The 16800-nt window shown below is 41.4% G+C and overlaps 1 long non-coding RNA gene across 1 annotated transcript in view; it reads right to left on the bottom strand.

Annotated features, from left to right (window-relative positions):
• Positions 1–5829: 5829 nt before the first annotated feature.
• LOC128851853 (uncharacterized) overlaps positions 5830–16800 on the bottom strand; it is a 39277-nt gene continuing 28306 nt past the window's right edge. The window contains exons 4-5 of the long non-coding RNA XR_008449382.1: positions 11899–11990; positions 5830–10004 (exon numbers count right to left, since the gene is read on the bottom strand). This is a non-coding gene — a long non-coding RNA (uncharacterized LOC128851853). The remainder of the gene's footprint in view (positions 10005–11898; positions 11991–16800) is intronic.

Here is a 16800-nt window from a genome sequence, read left to right on the forward strand (position 1 = left end):
AATACACAGAAGGAAAAAAACATAGATCTCCATAAAGCCTTTGGGGTGGGACATATCTAATCAAAAAGCAATGCTTCTCCTCAAGTAGTAGTAGGTAAGAGGAATCACACCCAAAAAGGGGATATTTTTTCTGCCAGGAGAAGCCGACTATGAAAACCAGCTCAGGGGAAAATGCATAACTTGCAGACATGGAATGGTGGGACGATACAAAGTGTCAATGCTGGCTCTTGACGCATATTTCCAAGAAGAAATATCTGGAGCAGAAAACAGCTCTTGGTGGAAAGAAACATTCCTTGATTCCTTGTCTTTTCCTCTTCTTGGCCAGGAGTCCTTTTGCCATCGACATTGTCAAATTCACCCTGCCACAGTGAAGTTAACACCAGGTAGTGGATATATTGGCTCTGCACTGTCCTGTTCTACAGAGGTCTAAACTTGCCTGGGAGAATACGTATTAATTCAACCTTTCCTCATGTTCTGCAAACTGTTGATTAGCAGCTTTTAAAATAATTTTAAAAGTAATGTTTAAAATGCTCGGTTTAATCTGGTAGATCCTTCAAATTTATTCCTTTTTGAAAGACACCCATTTAGCCCTAAAAAGTGCCCTTTTTAAATCCAAATACCTGAACTGTCCAGACCTGCCCCAACTTCTCCTTTTCCCTGCAGACACTGCCTGGTTGCACCATATATTCGTATCATGTAAAACCACTGGCAGGGCATAAAAAAAACTTCTCAGACATAAAATGCTACTGAGATGTTTAATGTGTGTCATGTCTAAATCCTGATTCCTCTAAGAAAATCGGTGTCTCAAGCTAATTTTCTGTGGAGTTTCTAACTGTGAGGAAAACACTGAATGTAGATTTTTAATTTTCCTTCTCCTTAATGTTATTCTATGTCCTATTACCACTACATTTTTGAACACAAAATGTTTTTTCTCCTCTTTGTGGTAAGTATGAATACAATTTCAAGGTGCATTTTTGCAAGGGAAGAAAAGGAAAACTTCCATCTCAGCACTATCATCACTGCCAGCTCCACGTGTCTGCTGTTCTGCTAGAGAAAGTACATTAAAATGAAAGCTCAATCCCAACAACTGCTGAAGGAAAGCAAGACGGGAATGATGCCTGACATGGTTAGAGCAACGATATCATTATTTACCAGTGAGATTATAGATGAATCATTATGAAGTGTGTGTTTCGAGTCAGTGCCCATTTGTATGTGGTGATTGCTGATAAAACATCAGCATCAGTGATTACTGCAATCTTTACTTACAACACCATCTCCACACTACAGAACACTATTACTGTTCAATATGAATTAAAAGTTGATGAGCAGTCGAGTGTAGAAAACAGGAATGCATTATAACCCACTTGGCCAAAAAACACACAATACCAAATTTTGTCTTACAACCCATGCATGTTCCTAATCTAACTGCAGCAAGACTTAAGATGCTCCAAATGAAAAGCTGTCACTGTTTCATCACTACACACTGAAGTTCAACCTGTTCCAATTCACTGAGTTTACCCCAGGCCCTACACAGGATCATGTGGACCTCAGTACATAGACAGATACATGGTACATAGTCCCAAGTACTTATTTTGTCTTGTGTCCTTCTTTCTCATATAAAAACATACTGAATGCACCAATCTTTCACAAAGAAACCTTCTGCTTGGAAGTAGGGAAAAGCCTATGGAAATTATGACCTGTAGAACATAATTTCCTGACAACTCAGTATTGTATGAAAACTATCAGATATCCGTACACCCAGAAAAAAAAGGAGAAGGGAGGAACAGAAAACAAGAGGGAGTAATGTTAGTAAAAACTTTAAGGCAGCAAAGCACAGAAGGGAAGAAATGGCAAGAAGCTGCTCTTTGCTGTGCTGTCATTACTGGCTCTAAAACAGTTTATCCACTCGACGCTCACAAAAAATTTGTAGCACTTGACCCACATAGTTCTTTCCACTAATCTGTGTGAGCTTACCCGGCATTTTTCTAAATCAGTTTTGAAGTACAGATATTTATAAATCTTATTATATCTATGTCCAGAAGGCTAGGGCAACACACAAATTCTCAGATTGTTAGTGAGAAGTCTTTTTTATTACTGAGTTTTTCAAATTATGAAAAGATATGACTGAATGCTAAAAGCGTGCTATAGTCTTGACAGATTTGTGTAATCACTCCTCTCTTGTTGGACCATCCTCTTCTAAAGTTGCTTTCTGCAGCAGTTCTTTTTGATTGTGAATACACACGTTCCCTCAGAAAAAATTAAACGTGAATCTGTTCACAGGTCTTTTGGTTTATAGGAATTCATAGAAGACGTAAATTCACAACTGTTCCAGATCTGATTGAAATACAAAAGTTTTATTAAATTCCAGGGGGGAAAAAGCAGTTCCAATCAAATCCATGGGAATGTTTCCATTGGCTGCGCTATGCCAGGACTTCAAATGGGTATTTAACCTGGCGAAGAAATGAGTAGAGACGATTGCAGGATTTCCTCCCGTTTGAACGTTCTCATTAGATGAGGCCTCGGTGACCTCTGGGTTGATGGGTAGTTCCAATGTTTAATTGCTTTGACCTTCAGGGAGTTTCTTTTCATGTCCAACATAACCTTAGGTTTTTTTAGTCTAATGTGACAAATTACTTCATAAAAACAGCCCTGGATATTTTCATTAATTCTGGACAAATTGTGTTACACATAAAAGATGTCTTTTTCACAGATGCTGTAACCATGCCAAATAGTCTCATAATTGTTCCTTTTAGCTACTCTGGTATATGTCGGTACATATTTAGAGTAATTGGAATCGCTTTATGAGAGTATATAAATGATAGTGTAATTCTAAGAAGGATAAGATCACAAAAATACACAATTTTTACACCCTTAGTTAGTAAACTAAGCCTTCCCAAGAGCCACATTTTTCGAAAATTAATCTTTTTTTCTCCCGAGAAGGGAGCACAGTCCCTCCATGTTACCACTGCAGTGCTGGCAGAGCTGCAGGAGGAGCCATAGTAGTGATGCAGAAACAGTCCTCATGGGCTCAAAACCAGCCCTGTCCAACTGGAACCTGTATCTTCCACATCCGTGAGAGCCTGCAGAGAAGTTCAGCTGCTCCCAAGTGCTGTCTGGCTGCTTTCCACACAAGTCACACAACAACTTTCCTTGGCACCCTGGGCCAAAACACATCAAGAAAAGTGTTTTAGAGTCATAGCACGCAAGCTTGTGGATGGTTTCTTCTAAACAAAGAGCATGGCGTTGCATTTGGATTCTTCAGGTACCACACAGCATGCCTCTACCACTGCCTCCACCAGGCTGACAACCCTGCAATGGGAGAAGGACCTGTTCCTTCACAGTAAATCTGATATAGCCAAATTTCCGCCTGACGCAGACTGGCCTCTTCATTGACACAAAGTGCGCTTATGCCAGCCTGTATGTATGGAAATGAGACGGTTAGCTGTGTGGTTTACACATGCGGATTCCCATTTGCAAATGTCACCTGTGAAAGACAGAGGCCACTCCAGAAAGTACAAAGCTCTGGATTGTTTAGACGGAATGCAAAATGACACCCCGGCATTTACAATGGGATTTTTATTATCCATGTCACAGATATGATACTTGCTACTGACATGCTTGAATTAGAAGAGACAAAGTAAACTGTTAGAAAGAAGAGGCCATTGAACTAAATACAAGTGTAACCCGCATGCTTATATTGCAGCATTTGATTTCCTCCTAAGTCTCAGGAAGAGGGGGGAGACAGTGAAGAGGAGACCTGTGCTTCAGCTGGAATCTCTTGTGTCTACACAGCAGGGTAGGGCCTCTCCAAAAAGCAGACAGAGAGCCAGAAGTAGACAGTTATGAGAGCTTTCATTATGGAAGAGGAACTTTGCAATTCTTCCTTCCATCCCAATGCATATCTCTGCAAAGCTGCAAGTGGAGATGAAGTTAAAAATACAGGAGTTTGAAACAACCCTGAGGACTGAGCCTGATGTGTCAGGGCCATCCTGAAAATACCACTGTTGGCAGAGGTTCTGAATCCTCAGATTTTAAGAAGCCAAGGAAATGGCCATCTCATGCCTCAGAGCCTGCAACTGGCTGTAAGAACCTGGAAGTGGCTTGGATGGGACCTGGGCTGAGAAAGTGGGCAATCCAGATGGTAGTCACATACTCATTCACTTTTAGGATGTGTTGGAAAGACAAATCAGCTGGTGCTGTATGTTGAAAATGGAGAATGGGAAATTTTCTGAGTGTGTTGGCCAAAGAGCAAAGTGTCATTTGTCACTCTAAGCTTTGTAGAAACTGCATATAACAGCAACAATGTTGGGGTGAGTAGGCTTGATCTCTACAGGTTCTTTTAAGGAAATAAAAGAATTTTGAAAGCATTTCTGATATCGATTGCGGAAGACTGAGTTTGTATCCATTCCCAGTAAAGTTTGGTCCCTGAGAGCTTTTAGTATCATAACTCAAAGGATTAAATTTATGACAGACAGACACAGATTATGAAACAACTTGTAAGGCAAAAAATCTGGTCTCTCCTTCTGCAAAGCTGTGTACAAATGAAAGAGTGTGGCATAGTTACCCTTACTAAGACCTCACTGTCTCCATCCCACTCAGAGAGCCTCTCTAAACCTTATCATGTTGGGCAAAATAAAGAAAGGAGAAATAAGCCACTCTGTGATTCCAATATTCCTAAGCGGTCACAAAAACACCCTCCTCTTGGCCACAAGACTGCATTCTTCAGCTCTGTTTGCTGCACTATAAAATACATGAGGTCATTTTTATCACAATTCTTATGAATAGAGACTGGAATTTTCTACAAGGTCTTCTTTTCTTATCCCCCATTTCTCCCCCCTTTAAAAAAAACTCCCAGTCTGCCAGTACAAGAGGATTCACTGTCTAGGAGTTTCCTGTCCATGATACCTATAGCCTTAGAGGGGACCTGGTGGCCCCACCAGGTTCGCGGTGCAATTTGCCAGTTTACCTGGAAGCAATCTGATCTCCTCCTCCCGCCAGCCGACCTGGTGTCATCTAGCAACAGTCAGAGATTTAGAAATGGCAGGAATAACAGATGCCATTTTCCTCTAAAGCCAAAGTTTTATTTCAAGGAGGAGAAGTGAATGATACGTTGCAGGTATTTATAGCAATTAGACGCTGCCTGTAAGAACATGAGCTTGTCAGGAGGAGCAGTGACTGAATGGCATGCAGACAGCTACTTGAAGAAGTGGTGATCACGTGATGATATCTGTATTCTCAACATTTTTAAGAAAACAAACTGCTCCTTTCAGGTGAGACCTTTAGCACTTAGTCCAGAAGGAGCACAGGACTCTGACTCAGGCTTCTTCCAATGCGTGATACTTGAAACCTTGAGCTGCCATTTTCTATTGTTTCAAGTGTGGATTTGGGAGTTTCATCACTTATTTAAGTAGAAAAGGAAGCAATCTGTCCCTGATCAACAACATCTGGTGTTTTGCCTTTTGCAGAATCATGCAGTATACTCCAAACACATTTTAAATGAGTAGTCCATATACATAAATGAGTAGCCAGGCTGTTAATGATGCCTAGTCATGCTGAGTAGAGACTTCTGTGTCCAATTACTTCTCACACTTCAGCAAGGAAGAAGGGCAAGTCTTTTAGGTCATCAGGGGCACTTTGGCTGGTCATCTCAGTCAATAGTAAACCACAAAACCTATTCCTTGGAATCAATGGCGTTTCCACTAAAATGTTATGAACAAAAAAATACTTAGATTACAAATTCTTTGAGTTGACTTTAAATTTTTTAATTAATAAGCTGATACTTAATTTTTCAAATTATGTACTTTTACTAAAATTTAGATTTTGGAGAACACAAGGCTGAAATAAATAGAAAATAGAAGCTCTAAGCCCAATCCTGAAATCCTTTCTGACATGGGTGGCAGCAGAAGGTTAGGGCTCCTTTTCAGAAGGCAATCGGCACTTGTTATTCTGTGTTTCACGCTCTCAGGAAATCCCTGAATCGAAGTCTTGCTGGAGAATGAAGGAAGCCTTACCTAGAGAGCATGCCCCAGCTGGGATATATTTTGCAAGTTTTGCATACTATTATGAGGATCTAAATTGAGCACTTTTGCTGTAGCACAGAATAGAGAACTCCAGCACAGGAAAAAAAACACATTTAGATTCACCCAGATTTAAATCCTTTGATCAAAAGCTGCCCCTTGTGCTTATGAGAATCTCATGTAAATATCTGCAAAGTTACTCCTTTATGTGCTTCCATATCCCTTTGCAGAACAGCCTTTGCCATGTTATCAACAAGAACTGTGTTTTCTCAGGCTGCTGATATCATGGCTCATGCTGAATATTACTATCTCATTACCCTCGCTCTTGTTAGGAACATACCTAGCCCTTGTTTCAGAGGCTATGACCGTATTTATCCCTTATTTATACAATACCTATAAAAATAGGGTTCTGCTGTATAACTTGTCTCATATCTGCAATAATAATGAAAAGTATTATTTTTATTGCCACTAGATCTTACTTAGTTACATCTTTCAAAAGACACTGCCGAGGTTGGTCCAAAGTTTAAATCTCAAAGAAGCAGACTTTTACAAAACATATGTCTGAATAGAAACATTGCCATTGATTTTTTTAATTACATGTGAAAACAGTTGTATTTGATGAAATAACCATTCCCCTGAACTTTCTGCCCTAAACCTGAAAACCCAAAAGTGAAAGTGACTCAAATGCAAGCAAACCTGACTTCATTGATTTCTATTGTCTACAGTGAGAAAACACAACCAGTAAACAAAGCAGAAAGAGTGACAAGTAAATTGGATTTTTAAAAATTCCTTCGCTTTTAATAACCTTAAGGTGGGGTTTGTAACACAGATAAAGGCATTTGTTAGTTTGCAACACAGGAGCTGTAAGATGATAGTATCCCTTTAAATACTTTCCCATTGTAATTCGTTTGCTCCAGGAATGACGGCAGCAAAGTTCATACTGGAACTACTTGCAGCTCTTGAAGAATTTGAATTTCCCACAAACTTCATATCCTTCTTCAGAGACATCTTTTGCCTTCAGGTAATACCAAAACAAGTCTCTTTCCCCACCCACTTCTCCCTCTGTGGAAGATGGGACTCCAAACATATCACAAAGGGGTGCTTGGGCACACCCTGACTCTCCCACCAAGGAAAGAAAATGAAGATTCACACAGCTCAGGTGAGATGGATGTGATGCCCTTCTTTCAGTGTTGCAAAGTTTTGCATCCAAAGATGAAAGTCCAGAGGCTTCATTGATCAACCCCCACAGACCACCTGGGTCACAGCAGCTGATCAGGAAATAGACTTTCCCCCTTGCTACAAACCAAGGAAAGCCCTGTCTGGCTGTCGGCCTCAATGGTAATTTGGCCCGTATCTTGCTCAGACCCAGAGCCTTTGGAATTCTGCCCGAGTTTTGCCAAAGAGGATCCTAAACAAAAGCAGAGCAATCATGTCAGGATCTGGTGTGCTCCGGTGAGGTACATCAACCATCTAGGCTGATCAAAACTGCCATGGGATATGAGCTGCTGTACCAAACTGAAAGTCTGAATCCTGTGCAAATGATTTATATTGTTCAGGGCCTTTGTCATGCTTTGCATTTATTACATTAAATGCTGTTTCTGTAAAATGTGAGGATTTTCAGTGCCAGAATTTTTCATCATATATGCACAAATAAAGCAACAGCAAAAGTCTGAAAACAGAGGAAAGCAACTGCTCTTCCTTCCATTCATCAGTATGTCTGGATAAAAATCGCCTTTTCTGTTTAACATTTGCCCTCCATATTTTTAAGTGTAAAAATTGGAGGAATAAAAATGCTGCACAGCAACTGGCCCATTTAAGGAGGTGATGCATATTATTCAAATGATGTACAAATGGCTAAAGGTGATGCATTATTCCCTATTTTCATTTGCGCAGCATAGCTTCAGCATGGTGATGAACTATGTCAACCAGGAACCTTGGCTGCCTTCTATTGGAGAAAGCCCCTCAAAAATCTTTGATGTGACAACAAAACTGGGAAATATTACTGACTCACAGCCTTTAAGCAATCAAAAAGTGATCAAAGCAGTGACTCAAGAATTCAAGGGAAAAATTACATGCTCAGGGAAATGAGGAAGGCTTATTACCAACTGATATTCAATAGAACAGGCAACAGAAAGTCTAATTTTGTGAAATATGCTTTTAATTGGTATTCACCAACTTATTGTATATTACTTATGTAAAAAGCAGCTTTTAATTCCAAAAAAAATGAGTGGCTCAAAATTCCAGTCATGAAAGTGTGACGTGGAAATGCTTTGCCCCATTTCAGCTCTGTCTGACTCTTACGTGAAATGCAGGGCAGAGAGAAAGCCAGAAGTCTTCAGAGTTCGCCTCTGCAACCTCAGCCTGTGAGCCCGGCACAGATTTGTCCTCTGTTGGAAGGTATCTGGGCATCATTCGGTGAAGTGTCTGTGCTTGCAAATTAGGTGGAGGCAAAGCCCAAGTGCTGCTGAGCAGCTCTCTGCAGTGTTCTTTGTTGGCATGACCATGCCCAAGACCACATGCCAGTTCTGCACGTAGCAGCACTCTCTCCACCCAGCGTGTGGGGACAGCCTGAGATATGAAGGCAAGATACCTGAAGGCTCACTATTTTAGGGGAGAAGAGAGTGCAGCTCTCTTAAGCCACCCTGTGCCACCTGCCCAGGTCTGTCACACTCACTACTTTTGGCTTGGTATGAAGTCATGCCTGCTTTCTAGGAATTCTCAGATCCCTACAGTGTGACTATTCGGGTAAGATGGTGTGTGAAAACAAAAAGGCAAAGCTCTGTGCTAAAACACAGAAGTGCACCTGGGAAAGATCCAGTCAACTGCCCAAAGTCAGTAGGATTTGGGATTCCAAACACTCCAGGGAGGCTCCTACAACACATGTTAAGGTGTAATTATTTTTCTGTGTGTTCTCTTTTGCTCTCATTAGGTCTAATCACAGTATTTCCCAATCTCCCACCATGGCTATGCAGTCTCTGGGGCTGGTAGAGCTCATGGGTTCTCACTGCCACCAGGAGACAAGGTGTGCAGGAGACACTAGAGTCGATCACCAAGTCCAACAGCAAGGGAACAGTTTATAGAGCTCCGCACAGCTGTGGCTACTGAATGCTCACAAAACAAGGTCACACTCCATTGAGAACGTTTCCTTCACAGGTAGATTAGAGATGGGATGGGGGAAATAACTTTAACATCAGCATATTTTTGCCTTTGTTGAAAATACGAGTTTACTTGTCTGGTGAACCATTCTCTTAAACTAGCTACATATAATTTTCATGCACCTTGATAGGAAGACTAACAACTAAGTGATTTTCTGGATGTCCATTGATTGCTTGTCGCTATGTATAAAATACCTTGAATACACCAACAATCAGGTACAAATTGAAGCTACTTGTCTTGATGCAACAGTCTATTCCCACTAGACTACTTTTAAAAAGTCTCAAGTGCTACAAAATGAGAATTGTACATTTTTAGTGAGTGCTGAGAGGATGATCCATACTGACAGGCATTCACTCGCTATCTGCCACAGGTAGCCCAGCAGTAAGGTATAAAGCTTCAGGGCACTGAAAGGATTTGATCTAATCTTATATTACAAGAAGCATCCAACATTGTACATTCTCTTTTCCAACACAGACACTTATGTACAGCCTAAGGGCCCAATCCTGTTCCTCTTGAAATCAGTTGGAGTTTTTGCCTTTGCTTCAGCAGCAGAGGGAGAGGGAACAACTTTTGTAAGGGCATTAATGATGGGTGGTCCTTCAGTCTTTCCATCCAAACCACTCTTTGGGAGAAGGCAGACACAACAGTGTTGGAAACACTACCTGCATAATTAGAGCAACCTGCCTTCAGCTCTTTTCAGTCAGTTAACTTCATTTCCATTGCTCTTCCTTGCTGAAACTCTGGAGGTGGGTCTGTTGACTGGCGATCTGGACTCAGGAAAAGAGACTCTCAGCACAGAGTTGTATGAACATCAAAAGCCTCAGGGTTCTTCTGAGAGTTGTAAAAACAAACACATTAACTACACTAGAAGGACATCAACACAGCATGCAAATACTCTCAATAACTAAGTACTACTTGTAAGCAGTTGATGAATTGCACTTATTGAAATAAAGCCTGAATACAGAAGCCAATGATTAAGACTTGAGAATACTTCCATTTTCTCTCCCGTTTTGTTAGCCAGTAAAATGCATTTATTGTATTCTGTCATCACCATTCATTATAGCTCATCAGACTTTAGACTGAGAAGATATGTTACAGATACCACGCATATCTGCAGAAATGGAGAAACGCAAGGATTTAGCTGAATACAGATTTTCTCTGCCTGATCTTTTCTAACACAAACATTGGAATGGTTGAATAACAAACCCTGGGACTGATCCCACAACATTCACATTGATAATCCTTTCTCTTACAAATAACCCATGTCCTTAGAAACAAATTTCTAGCTGTTTGCAAGAAGCAATCATCTCTTTTTCCATCGGCTGGAGCTATAGGACTGGGGTAAAAAATATAGAATGAAAAGAAAATATTGACCAATATTAAGCACTGCATCAAATGTTTTTAATCGCTTCAAACCTAGAAACATGAATTAGATGTATAAGCTTGAAGAAAACAACCCAAAAGGTCTGTTTTCATTTCACATTATCCATTCCTGGCTGACTGTAAGCAGCAGAGCCTGATCCTGCTAGGCCTTATTCATGTGGGTAATCTCTTTGACCCTAGTCATAAATACGTTATTCTAGCTCAGGATAATCTCCAAGTATCAACTGAACTGATGCCTTTGCTCTTGAACACAAACGTACATTTTCTATTTCTTGAATTTCAGAGCTGTAATAGTAAGCAGGCTGCCTTAACATACTACTTTGCCTTAAAAAAAATTATCCAAGCATGTCCTACCAGATCTGATTTCTAAAAAGAAAAAAAAAAAAAATCCGTGTGGCTTAATTTGGAAAGAAACTTTGGATTTGTTGTAGTTCTCTTTCCATGCGCTATTTTTCCCAAAGGCAGACATTCATACACATATAATTCCCTCTTCTTGTCACTGGGCTTCTGGGTCAGTGAGCATTCCTTTGCTGTAGTGTTTTTCAGATGAAACTCCAAGAGAAACACTGTCCTCAATGATGGGTCGGATACAGAAGAGGAGGATGGGCAAATATTCTAAGATTGGCCTGGATTCTCGCCAGGAGCAGAAGAAAAGAGCCTTTGTGTTTGGACATCTGAAGGCCAGGCATAAACATGTTAGCCGATACTTAACACCCAAAGCCAGAGCCAAAACCGTTAGACACCCTGGATAATCCTCACTAGGCCTCCTTTGGGTTTCAACTGCCCATTACAATAGGGCAGCCTCCTCCAATTATCAAATGTGTTTCTTCTAAAAACATCCTTACAGGAACTCCCAAAATAGCAGCGATTAAAAGCAAACAGCCTGTAATTCATTGACATATGCAAACCTTTTAATGTTTTACTGGAGACAAGTTGCAACTTTTTGTACCTACAAGACTATTTATGCATTTTTAATAATTACCCTTGTATATTATGTGATACAATTCCTTTAGGCATTTAGTTAAGAGAAGCAACAGAATTCACATTCAAAAGAAACTGTTAGTTTTGCTGCAAGAGGCGCAGTTAATTTATGTAGTGAATTTTTTATACATTTTTCCCCTGATTTCTCTTCCCTGCTGTCCTCTTCCCCCTTTCTTCTTCACTGCATTAAGAAATTCTGATGTGCCTGCAGCAACATCCACTGGTGGGGAGTGTCTGCAGTGATGCCAGCCCCAGCTTCCTGGCAGTGGAAGCCAGTAGTGTGTGCTGCTTCAGCAGTATATGTGCCTTTATAAGCCCCACTGGGAATCGCCTTACCCTAGGGTCCTCTCTAATGACATACCTTCTGCAAGCTGGAGGGTTCCCTTGTCACCTGATAGACAGCAATCCCCATCCAATCAGTTCTGCAGAGAAAACAGCACAAGGAGATCTTTCCTGCAGATCAAGAATAAAGACGCTTTCACAATCAACAGAGTCTTGCAAGTTCTGATTTGTATTCAAGCTTGAATTCCTGTGTTACTGCGTTTTGGCTAATGTCTTAGCTCTTGTTTAGGACAATCTGACCAAAGTGCCAAGTGGAGAAATTCAGGCACAGGGTTGGTCACGGTGTGCCCACAGTTCCCACCACTGGCACGAGCACACACAGTTTAGGAAAGTAGAAGCTGAAATAACAGCACAACTAGTCAAATCAGTGTAGGTTGCAGCAATAGGCAGCTCTTGACCTGCTTCAGGGACTAAAACAGTTAGTTTCTTTCACATCAGACGCCAAAGGACCAGATCCCCATCGGTGTAGCTGCATTGATTTCACCCATTTATACCTGCCAAAAAAAACTGCTTCTCCCTCCTTTTTAGAACAACAACCAACGAAAACTGAGTCAAATACTTTGATGTCACTGCTGTTTGATAATATATTTGAGGAGGGATTTCCAAGCCAGCCATTGCAGATACCATGCTTAAGAAAAATGCAAAGAAATCCTTTGCTTATCATGCGCAGGTCACAGTTCTTGCACAGCAGCATTTCCCCTTGGCTTCGGAAGGCAGTTTGTCAAATCAAGGACTTCATCTTCCCACTTTAAATTAGTAGTAGATAATTATGAACTTCCCACAATTAAATACTGATGTAATAAATAAATAAATAAATATCAGTACTTCCCTGTTTAGATAGTAAGGAGAAGATTTTGCATCGAAAAACACAGGACACATGAGAATGTGAAGAGTAAAAACCTCATAACAAAGAGATATAAACTCTTCTTTGTGTGCTTAATAGATTCATTTATTTCTCCGTAACTGAAAATCTGTACAAATAAATGAGATAAAAAGCCAACCTACACCTGAATATCAGCTGTGATCTGCCGGTTCTTCGACCAAGCCTACTGGAACGCAAAGGAAAGGGGCAAGATTTACATAACAGACACAATGAGTCAGCTCTTGTCTCAACAAAACTGCCCCTCAGCTCCAGCATTGTAGCTGCAGTAGTACAAGACTAACAATGACAAAACTACCTGCCCTGTCACTCAGTCTGGTGTTGGACTCCCTGAGCCTGTGCCACAGAGGATGCTTATGTACACTCACATATACCCATAGCCTGCTTGCAGCCCTACCAGTGATAGGGCTGTCAGGCGTCTGAAAATCCTAGGCCAATGTAGAAAATCTCCAAATTCCTCCTTAAGAAATTTTCTAAGCAGGGGAAGAGAACCAACCACAGAGTAACCACCCTTGTGTGGCCTTACTTCATTTGTGGGAGTCCTCTCCTGGAATTAGGTACCTCCTCTCAGGTTTCCTAGGGCCAAAAAGTGCCAGAGAACTTCCCAGCCAGGTTTGTAGATGCTGTAGTATGGTCTCACAGAAGAGTGGTGGGAGATCCTGGTTCCACTCTGCCTGAGCACATAAACTTACTAGACTGAAAAAAGATTTCTCCCTGACCTCATCTCAGTCCCTTAGAAAAGCTAATTTCCTGTGACTTTATTTGCCAGAATGGGAGAATGGAAATGCAGCATTGTTTCAGTGTATCACAGTAACTCTCTGCTTGTAGCAAAGTTATTTTGAGGAGGAAAAAAGCCTTTCGGGAAAGTAAGGTTTACCAAAATAATAGCAACAATTCATATAATAGTAACAACGCAGAGCAAAAGTGAAAGATCATATCTGTTTTCTGTCTCCGATTATTTGGGGAACATTCACCAACAAGAGAAATTGTGGAGCAGAATCACTAACCTAACATAGCTTACACTCATTTTTATGGGCTAAAATTATTGTCTCAAACCTTTCTGAAGCACCCAGATGTTCAGGATACCTTGCACTACTGTCATCCCAATCTGGGTAGGGTTTTTTTGGCCACCAGGGAAAAGCTGGCCAGGGCTTCCCCAGCCAGTCATGCTGGTTTTGCCCTAGTGAGCTTGATGAGTTGATTTTGGTTAATGGACCAGACTTGCTTGTGGCACCATCCCACCCACTCAGGTGTCACATTCCTCTAGAAGTCCATAGCGCTTGGTCACACAGAAGCTTAATGGCACAGTGGATGTTTATTTGGGATGGCAATTTTCTCACATGATTCAAGAGATATAAAGAGGTAATTATTCATGGGTTTCTCTGTGTAACAAAATTATTTAGAATATATTTGTCTTTGTTTTGGCTGGGATAGATTTATTTTTTTCCTGGTAGCAGGTATAACACTGTGCTTTGGATTCCGGATGAGAATGTTGATAACATTAGTTTTGCTGAGCAGTGCTTACAATAAGTCACAAACTTTTCAGCTTCTCATACCACTCAGTCAGCGAGAGTACTGGCAGTGTACAATAGCTGGAAGCGGACACATCCAGGACAGCTGACCCAAATTGGCCAGAGGGATATTGCATACCATACGACATCATGCTTAACAAAAACCAAGGGGAGTTTACTGGGGGAAGGAGCAGCTGCTCAAGGGCAGAACAGGCATTGGTCAACAGGTGGTAAGAAATTGCATTGTGCACTACTTATTTTATTATTGTTGTTGTTGTCATTGTCATTATTATTATCATTATCATTGTCATCATCATCCCTTTCTTTTCTGTCCTATTGAACTGCCTTTATCTCAACCCACGAGTCTTATCTTTTTCCCAATTCTCCCCCATTCCACTGCAGGTTGAATAAGCTGTGTGTTTAGCCGCCTGCTAGGTTAAACCACAGCGGGGTTGCACTGCGCTAACACTATCAAGGGAGAAGCGTTCCCCTTTACTCGCCCAGCAACATGAAGCTGTTACCCAGCAATAGTGTAAGCTTCTATAACTCCCACTAACCTTAGCATTTCCTCTCTTGAACCCTGAAAAGCACAATGATGTGGACTAGCAGTATCAATACTGCTGTAATACCTTGCTACAGTTTATATATTTTCTTTTGACTCTCTTTCCTTAGCCAGATTTAAGCCTCTAGTAGGCTTCATGCAAACATCTCTGTAAGAAAAGCAGGACTATAGAGGAGAAATGCAGGACAGCTATTAAATAAACTTTCAATTTTATTTACAGTTCAGAAGCCCTGCATAATGACACACACTTATGGTTTGGGATCACTAGCAATTATTGTAAAGGTGAAAGCAGATACTGCAAATTTAACAAGCCTTTTGTATGAACTAATTGCATTAGAATACATTAGTAAGGGTGCACATTGTGGGTTCTATGTTTCATTGGAAAGGTCATCCTAGATTCTGGTTGAATAGTGAAAGAGAGGAAACCGTATTAGTAGTGTATCCAGCAAGTGTCTCTAGGATGAATTTCCTTCAGGTCATTTGCATTATTTGATTGTAGCTGAATAGTTCTCCCTCTACTAAGCATGTAGGGGAAGACCTATGGTGACAATAGGGGAAGTTCAAAGTCTTTGAGCCTTATTAGAAGGCTCATTTTCTGCACTCATTTTCATGCACTCATTTCCCAGAACTAGGCTAGCAGCTGTATAATCAGGACAGCAAGTTGACATGCCTCCTGTAAAATACAAACCTCTCAGGAAAAGTTACTGTTAGTTTTCCTTAGGCAAGAGGGTTCATGCTTCTTCAGAGGTGCGACACCCCATTGTGCCACAATGTGAAGTCCCACTTGCTGCTATCTCTGCAAATGATTCATGCCTGCTGCCTGAGCCAGGATACGCTGGGAGGATATGCGTTAGCAGAGGATTTCTGAGCAAACCCAGGGCCTCCTCCAGGCCCTGCTTCAGCCATCTCAGATGTCTGCAAACGCTGTGCTGGGAACAGTCACTATACCAACTCCATCAGCTCACAGGGCTCCAGTGGCTTTCCAAGCCCGGGGCTGGTGACAGCACCAAAGAAGCTTGAAAAGAGCACAGGAGTGATAACAACAAAACTGAGGTTAGGGAAAGGAATGGGAGCAGGGCAGCTGGCAGGATCTTAAAGGAGATTGAGAGAAGGGAGAGCTGGGCCTGTATAGAGGCACAAAGTTCTAGTTCAAAGGGAAAACTTTTCTCCCATGAGGCAGAACTTTCAGGTAACTATCTGCCAGCACTACCTCATCCCATGGCTGCAGAAATGAGACTAAGCGTCAGTCAGAGAAGGGCGGAGACTATGCTGATATAGAAATTTAGGACATTTGTGGGTATGATCTGATAGATCTTCTGGTTACTTGACACGCATTCCCCTGGATCTCCAGAAATATGGCTGGTGTCCACTAGTTTTACTGACATGTGAACTTAAACCAGCCCTCCAGTAAAGTTCACCATGTAAAACACAAGTGTGTTGTGTTAGGGTAAGCAGCACGATCATGTCCAGAAGAGAAGCAAAATTGATGTTCCCAATGACTCTCATCTTCTGCAGACCCCTCTCTAACCTGTAAGTGGCACAGACAGCACAGCATCCTCTTGGAAGGTGTAGTGGCATTTACCCTGTCACCAACCTCCTTTTCTCTGAAAAGAGGTGGCTTCTACCCATCTGCTGGCCCCAGAAGACATAAAAGAGAGGACCATATGGTTCTGAGAAAATAAAAGGTCCTGGTATCTCAGCTTGATAAAGCTATTGACTTACTCTCTGACCTCCAGCCAGACACATGCCCTCCATCTGCCTCTCTCAGGCTGGCTATGAGACAAGCAGAAGTGACTCTGCTGCAGAGATGCTGAATTTGAGTTTAACTTGTCGAAGTCACAGCAGCTGGTCACCCCTTTGATGCTGAAGGCTCATTTCAGCCAACTAATAATAGCTTGGCCTTCTCCTCCCACGAATACAAACTGTCCGTGAGGCTCTCAGTAGGTTCCCAAGCCCACGAACATAACG

This window comes from Cuculus canorus, chromosome 3, assembly GCF_017976375.1.
Source record: "Cuculus canorus isolate bCucCan1 chromosome 3, bCucCan1.pri, whole genome shotgun sequence".
Taxonomy (NCBI): Eukaryota; Metazoa; Chordata; class Aves; order Cuculiformes; family Cuculidae; genus Cuculus; species Cuculus canorus.